We start from the raw sequence: 8,513 nt of genomic DNA on the forward strand, positions 1-8,513 counted from the left end.
GAGATATCTGTAAAATACTTTTACATAATCCAAATAGTCCTAATCCCTTAGTTCTCAGTGAAGATATTCCTTCTGTTAGGTAGTAGCACACATTTCATCATTCTCAATTAAACTAGCAAACTTCTTTAAATGTAATAGCTTTGATTCCCATAGAACATTTTAAAATTTAGGAAAATATTTTTTTTTGTAATCTACATGAGCATTAAAGTTATATATGAATGGAAAATACTCAAATAATTATTCCAAAACTAAATAAATATGATTATGGTTATTAGAGAAAAAATTCTGAAATTTGTAGGTTTTTTTTTTTTTTTTTTTTTTTTTTTCTTCGTTTCTAAAGATGTTTTCAAATCGATCCATAATAAAATTATTACTTTCAGGTTAGGTTAACTTCATATGGACTATCTGCCTAAGGGAAGGGATGCTTCCATGGAGGACCTTTCTTAGGGAAACTAGCACCCAAAATATTTATTTTTATGACAGGAATTTCTCTTATTTTGTTCTCAGAAGCCCTATCATAATATTCGAAAATGTCTCTTCTGCCTAGTGATGGCTCGGAAGCTGAACGTGAATGTTTTCACGGAAAGAATTTTAATATTTAACTGTTCAGTTTTCATTGTTCGCAATGAACTCTGTCTAAATAGCAGATCTTTCATTTTCAGCATTTAAAACAGTTATCATATGTGTGAAAAATATTATTTATATATAAAGTGAAAAAGGAACCACTCTCACATTCGAATTTTCCGATAATTGATAGAAACAACGCCAAGTGTCGCATAATAGCCAAATATAGTAGCCCAATGATCATTTGAAAATAAATACATTTCACTATGTCCGTGAGCATGCGCATAACAGGCCTTCCGTAAGGAGCCGCTCACAGCCAACCCTGTTTTGAGCCGCTAGTGATTTTATGGGCCGACTTTCTCGGTGGCCGCTTTTTCGGATGGCCTAGAGTCTCCTTTTCCCATCGATAGAAAGACTTGTGTCAACGATAGGGGATTGGCCGGTTTATCGATTACGAGTTTCAAAGTCCGTCTCGTGTATGAACCTTTGTGTTTAGAGGCAAAATGAATTTTGCGAAATCTTGGAGCGAATTTAAAGAAATACTTCGCAGACACGAAGTAGAAACTGTAACAAAATATGTTTACTACTATGGAAAGTCATTCGATAAAGAGAGTAAGTAATTTTTGAAGATGTAATGAGTAAATAAAAGTCCTCTAGAATGTAAATGCTTTCTTTGGTTGTTTAGTTGATATTTGGCCATTTTGTTCCAAAGAACTTATCAGCACTATTTTGTATTAATTTTATTGCGTAAGATCTAGTTGATGTTGCGAGATTCGGTCCAAGTTGAAAAAAGGGTTTATAGACGTTCATATTCATTAATTTTGTTGCATAACGTGTAATAGCGTTATGTTTGATTTTTATTTGGTTTCATTGTCAGGTATTGCATGTTTTTTTTTTTTTTTTTTTTTTTTTTTTTTTTTTAAATAGCTGATGCTTCACGAAACATTCCGTACTATATTAAACATTAAACAAGATATACCGTGTTAGATTTGAAAATTTTTATTGTTGTTTCTTGAGAAACTCGACAATTGTCTCGATGACTACTATATTTTTCATCCTATTTTAGTGTATGAATGCAGTCTGTTGATTTGAAATATAATCATTTAATAGTCTATAAAGAAAATCCATTCTTTAGTTTTATCATTAACAACATGTTTCAAAATAACCTTATAATAAACACTACCAATTCAAAAAATATTCTGTTTTATTTTCAGGTAATAGTTCACCATAAAATTATAATGCATTGAAATATCAGGAAGTTATAATAATAAAGATATTAAATTTTAGAAAACAGGAAAGTTTTCTGAAATGTATATATATTTCTTTAGTGATGTGATATATATATTTCTTTAGTCAATGAATGCTACTTATCTTGTGTGTCAAATCACATTACTGTCTATTTTGACTCTTAGCACCAATGGACTAGCAGATAAGATAGCTGAATACTGGATGTTTGATCAAGGTACAAATACTGTTGAATGGATTAGCTGCATGGGAATTTTCCTGTTCTCCTTATATATAAGTGAATACAAGACAGTTTCCCATTAGACCTTCTCAAAGGCATCCCTTTTGCGTAAGGCAGCTAGCTCATTCTATACTTTACCTAGCATATATAATTTTAATATGAAGCAAAATGACATAATATTTTTACATAATAGTTTAATGCTTTTAATATCTCTCTATGTTTGCAGTAGATGCTGCTTAATGTGATTACATTTGCCCATTTTTGATAATATAAGATGATGAGAAAAGTATCTTTTAAAATAGGAATTGAATTAACTATAAATATAACTAGCCACTTTCTTAACATTTTAATTAGGAAAAATAAAAGTTTGTTTATCAATTGTTTACAGTCTTCATTGCAAAAGTTCATTTGAGTAGTCCATAATGTTTCTGAAATTTATTGGACCAATTCTATACCTATAATCTTAATACTTGGAGGGCATCCTTGTTTAAAGAGATTTTGCCAATGTAAAATCTGAAATTGGGCAAAAACGCAAGTGTATTTTGGCAAAGATGTTTTCAGGAATTGTTACCTCCCTTTTGAAGAAGAGGGAACTGTGCTGAAGCCCTTCCAAATCAATAGCTATTGAAAATTCGTATGAAATTAAGTTTTTTTTTATTTTATTGTTTTGCGCTTTTTTCTAAATGCTTGATTAAAATCATTTTCGTTCTTCAGTTTAAGAAATTTATTGTATAATATTTTGATTATATTAACCAAATTGAGCAAATAAAATTACAGCAAATGATGCATTTTTTATGTTTCCGTATATGAAAGAGCAGAACTTAGAAATTCACTAGCAATATACACGACATCAGCTGCAATACATTAAGCAGTGTCTACAGTATGTAGTATATATAGAGACAGTTAAATGTATAATATGTTTATAGAGATCTGTAATTTCTTTCTTTTAAAAATCAAAGCTTATCAGATTGTGATCTAAATCAAAATTTTCTTTCCAGTTGAACTAACTCCAGATTTACGATTAAACTGGTTAGATGATATTCCCTGTTTCCACTTTGGGCGAAAAACCTATGTTTGCCATCAAGGAAAAGATCTGAATAAACGTCAAAAGGAAAATTATGCTAAAGAAAAAAAATGAAAAGGTAAAATAACATTGTTATATTTAAAAATTTATACAAAAATATCACCTCTTGGATTATATATATATATGTGTGTGTGTTTTTTTTTTTTTTTTTTTTTTTTACGTGTCAAACTGATCATGCTTTTGGTAAAGCATATTCCAAGAACCAGACAACTAAAAAAGTTAATTGTCCAGCTGTAATTAATGTTACCCGAATGTACAGGATGCCTCAGTTCAAGGTAGAAGTTTATTTAACTTTTTGTTCTAAGATGGTCTTAGTAATTTTAGAGAATTTTTTTTTAAGGAAAAAATATAATTCTGTCACGTATGAGCAAGATGTATTGAAGGTATTCTATGATAAAGTATACATACTTTTTGACATAAAAACAAAAGGTATTTTTAGAGTCACAATGTAAAAAAAAGAAATGATTTTTTGTGTCTTTATTCAACATATTTTTCTAAATAGTTTTTTTTTTGGGGGGGGCCTAAAGAGGGTTTTTAACAGTAATATTTTCCTAAATAAATAATTCAGTAATTGACATGCAAATAAAATGATGTTTTCAGGCCAGAAATGCTAATTATATTCTAACCAATTTGCTACAAATAGAAATAAGTTGTTCAAAGTGAAGTTTTATTGGTTATGTTTCTTTGAAGAAGTAATTTGATCTATTGTTATAAAAATGGAAGATCCTTTTTACAGCTTTTTTTAAAGGAAAGAAATGACTCCTCTGTTTTTTTTTTTTTTTTTTTTTTTTTTTTTTTTTTGAATAATTTGCTATGAACAGAAAGTTTTTAAAATTGAACCTTTATCAATAATTAGTTTTAGATGACTGTGCTGGAATTTCTAAATTTTACTGTGATAAATATGTTACAGGTAGTGCCAACCCGAAAAAGAAAGATTATGATATCTCGGAAAATTAAGGAAAAACTAGCCAATAAAGATAGTATTGCTGGTGAAGAAGTTTTCATGTTTAATTTACCTAATAGCCAAGATCATCAAAATCATCTAATGGGTAAGATGGCTGCAGTAATAGAACCTATAGATGCTAGAGTGCGGCATTTCATAGCTTCTAAAGTTAAGAATGGAAAATGCAATGCCACTGTAATTGCAGAGCTATTAGAAGTATACGTTTCAACTGAATTGGGAGAAACTGATAAAACGCGCAGACGATTTTATCCAGAAGTGGAGGCAATAAGGAAAATAATAAGCCAAGCAAAATCCGATATTAGAACTAGTAAAATTGACCAGGAAAATACAGAAATGTTAATAAATAGCTGGGATACTTCCAAGTGTTCTGTTTTATTTAGACCATGTACTGAAAATACATATGATGGTACTGAGCCAAATGACTTTACAGATTCAAAACTAAATCTGCTATTTGTATATCAAAGTGAAGAAATGAAAAATTTATATGTCTTATATGGTTCTAATCTTGTTCTTCTCGATGCGACCTATCGAACCTGTAAGTATGCTCTCCCACTTTATTTTTTAGTTGTCAAAACAAATGTGAACTATCAAATAGTGAGCATAATAATTACACAAAATGAAACAGCCAAAGCATTAGAAGAAGCTCTTATAATTATTAAAAATTGGTCGCCTCTCGTTAGACCAAAATATGGGATGGTTGATTTTGCAATGGAAGAAATTACAAGTTTGGAAAATGTCTTTACAGGAATTAAGGTTTTTATATGTAGTTTCCATCGAGAGCAGGCATGGTCAAGATGGGCTTCTAAGAAAAAGAATGCAGTGGTTCCCAAAGAAGAGCTTTTGTGTAAATTACGTGCCATAGCAAATGCTCCAACTCAAGATGAAATGGTTGCAGCAATAGAGGTATTAAAATCATGGAACCAATATGAAGCTGTGAAAGATTATTTTGAATTAACATGGTTCAAGGAAATTGAGAGATGGGCTTTGGCTTACAAACCAAATGACTTATTCATAAACTCGAACAATGGTGTTGAACGCTTAAATGAGGAACTAAAATATAGATATCTTCAGGGATATAAAAACTGTATGCTGTCTGAAATAATTAAGATCTTGGTTGAGAAATTTCTGCCAGAAAGATATAGAATTTACGTCAGAAAAAATCTGAGTATGCTTTCGCAGGCCAGATTATACAATGAACATGTACCAAATTATTTAATTAATAAGCCAAAATGGTTAATTGATCACATAAAAACAAAATTAAGAGCTGCTGAAGTTTATGTGGGTAGTATAAAAAAAATTTCACATGGCTTCTTTAAAGTTTCTTCTGAAACTAAGCATGATGCAGTTTATTCTGTCACGTTTGATGAACAGAAACAACTGTGTCAATGTACATGCTTAGATTTCAGAAGAAACCGACTGCTGTGCAAGCATATTGTGTTTGCTGGCATGAAGTTTCCAGCCTGGAGTTTGGAATGTACTGCAGAATGGCTATTTTCAACACCTATTTTCAAAGTTGATGAAGATTTAGTCTCAAGAAGTATTTCAGGCACCAGAAAATGAAAATATTCATCAACTGAAACTCCTTCAGGTGGAACATCAGATAATTTACCCACCATATCTGAAGAAGCAACGTTGAGTAAAAAAAGAAATTTGATCAATGAGTGCAATGCAAATTACAGATCAATTCGGTCACTCCTTTGGAATTTAGATAGCGAAAATTTACACAATGTAGCCAACTCTTTGAAGGAGATTTTCGAGTCTGCTTCAAAAACAGTTATGCTAGATGAAAAAACTGGTCTACCGCTTCAAATTGAAAAAAAAAATAAAAGAATTGTCAAGAAGTATGGTCAACTAAACCTCCATCGCCGTAGAAATACCAGAGTTGGAATAAAGGTGGATATACATAAAGAAACCATTTCAGTAGATGGCCAGTAATTAAAATTAGTATAAAACCTAAAGCAGGCTACAAAGAGCCTTTGGCAAAGGTGACACCCCCACCTATGAGTGGATAATAGAGTAATCTCGGGGACCTGCATGCCATGGATACACTAATACTTATTTTCAAATAAAATAATAAATTTCATACTTTTAGGATAATCTTAAATACTGAATATTATCATACTTGAAATACTTTAGTATGTGCATTTATTTTCAGATTCTTCAGAATTTATAGTGAAAAAACTGCTACAACTATATACTATCAAATACCAGATTTCAGACAATTAAAATTGACGATAATTCAAAGTATAACCTATAAGTTTTGTACAATTCAATAAACATAATACATGTTATTATTTAGTAATATTTATTTCCTGAACAACTTTACAAACACTTATTTGAGAGTCATATAACTTATTTCTATTCAATAATGCTGCAGCTGCATTGATTGTCACGATCAAGACATATGAGCAATATAGTATTTAATGCACTCAAAACTGAATCTGGTAAAGACTTACGGCCGGCATATTGGTTACCAAATGCATCTAAAGCAAACCAGTATGCAGGGTTAGTTTTACAGGTTCACTTGTTTTCAAATTAGCAACTCTGTAAAAGTTTTACTCTTGGTTGTACTGACACTGCCTGTTCTTTCTCATATCTAATTGTAGTTATTTGGTTGTAATATGCAGTAAAGGTAAGAACACTGGTGTAATATGCTGTAATTTTTATGTTAGATAGCCCAGTTACATGACTACAACATTTTTCCACTACTTTTTTTACACTGTAAACTCGGTTTAGAAAGTTATTTTCCATGATTTTGGGGTGTTGTATAATACATCATATGCAATAACTACAGTTAAATGTATTCATTCAAAAGAGGATATATTGTCTTGCTGAATCTTTTCCTGTACTTATTGTTTGATTTAATATTTCCAATGTGGTGGATTGACCATTATGGAATCATAGCATCCAGTAGATCTTTCAATATAACTCCATTCAGATATTCACATTTATATTATTGTAAATTAATGTAGAAGACAGATTGACAGATATTCTCAGTTCATAGTGCCAAAGTGTTTTTTAATAATGCTAAAATACAATTAAAAAAAAAAGATTACTCATGTTATTATGTAGAATTAATGTTAAAATTCCATACAAGAAACAAGCATCGATTAATTGTGTTATATAGAATTAAAGAATAAACAGTCAGGTAGAAATTTATAAATGCATAAAACACAACAAAAGGCAGGGCTGCATTTATTCATCCAGTTCATTGAAAAAGTTGTGGCTTTCCTAGACCCCTACCCCTTGTCGAACATGTAGGTTGTTTCGAATGTTGTCATGAGTAACTAACATAAAATATAATTTTTTCCCCAAATTAGTATGTTATAATTTTTGAATAAAAGAAGAGTGAGATAAGTGGTTATTCTAGCCGAAATAAAGTGTGCGTCGAGTTCCAGTAAAGACCCAAAAATGTCATCTGGGAAAGCTGAGAAAGGGGAAACGATCCAGCTTTAACCTGAGTCTAGAGATGCATATAATACATACATACAATACAGATAAGTGTAAGTAAACTGGTGCACTTAAATTATAACATAAGTTACAAATGTACATTACAGGTAAAGCATGTCAATTTAAATAATATGTGTATTAAGTATGGCCATAGGCCATTTACAATTATTTGGGTCATTCACATTATAATCGTAAACCCTTATAACAGGGTTGTCTTCAAATCTTTAAATTCAGAAAAACTTCTAAAATCGTAATTTTTTCTATAGAAGAATTTCTATCCTCAGAAAAATAAATGTTAAAGAATTGAAATATAAAATTTGTGCATTTTATGCAGAAAGTAAAAAGAAATTCATTATTTCATTATAAATTTAATCATAAACAAAAATCTGCTTAATATTTTTTAACAATAATAAGAGAATTTCAAAGATTATTTCAAGTACTTCATTTTGATGTCCAGTGATATTAAAAATTGTTTTAAATTTTGACTTACAGATGCCCTAGAGGAGTTGCATGGTATCTAAAATTTCTGTGAAACACAGTTTGAAAACCTTCAGACTACTCGAAAACTTCAGATTATGTGAAAAAAGAAATGTAGATGTAAAGAGCAGTGATTAAAAAGTTTTAATGACCAAAATATTTTCATTCCATCAGATTATTTGTGTATTTTGAAGACACAATCAGATAATAAGATCACAAATAGAGGATAAGTTTTTTTTTTTTTTTTTCTTTTTTTTTGGGGGGGGGATTATTGCATATACCATACATTTTAACATATAGAATATTCTTGGATTGTCTACTGAAAAAAGTACATAATATATGTAAATTTTAATATATAAGAAGTAATGCAAATATTTCAATAAATGAATGGATAAAAAATGGCCGCCTTAAACAACCTCATGTTTAAATTACTTAGAGGAATTTATGCGAACATGTTTCTGTTGGCATTAATTAAACATTAACAAATGTGGATGAACACAAATTGCATA

At 30.1% G+C, this 8,513-nt stretch overlaps 1 long non-coding RNA gene across 2 annotated transcripts; it reads left to right on the forward strand.

The window, feature by feature from the left end:
• Positions 1-949: 949 nt before the first annotated feature.
• LOC118185117 (uncharacterized) lies at positions 950-8,161 on the forward strand. 2 transcript variants are annotated; one of them, XR_015040686.1, is made up of 3 exons: positions 950-1,176; positions 3,028-3,171; positions 8,020-8,161. It is a non-coding gene; the product is annotated as an uncharacterized LOC118185117 (long non-coding RNA). The 2 variants fall into 2 exon arrangements; XR_015040687.1 differs by lacking the exons at positions 950-1,176; positions 3,028-3,171 and adding an exon at positions 3,274-3,388.
• The last annotated feature ends 352 nt before the right edge of the window (positions 8,162-8,513 follow it).

Source organism: Stegodyphus dumicola, chromosome 4 (assembly GCF_044657685.1).
Source record: "Stegodyphus dumicola isolate Sdum_Otavi_A_Nest chromosome 4, ASM4465768v1".
Lineage (NCBI taxonomy): Eukaryota > Metazoa > Arthropoda > Arachnida > Araneae > Eresidae > Stegodyphus > Stegodyphus dumicola.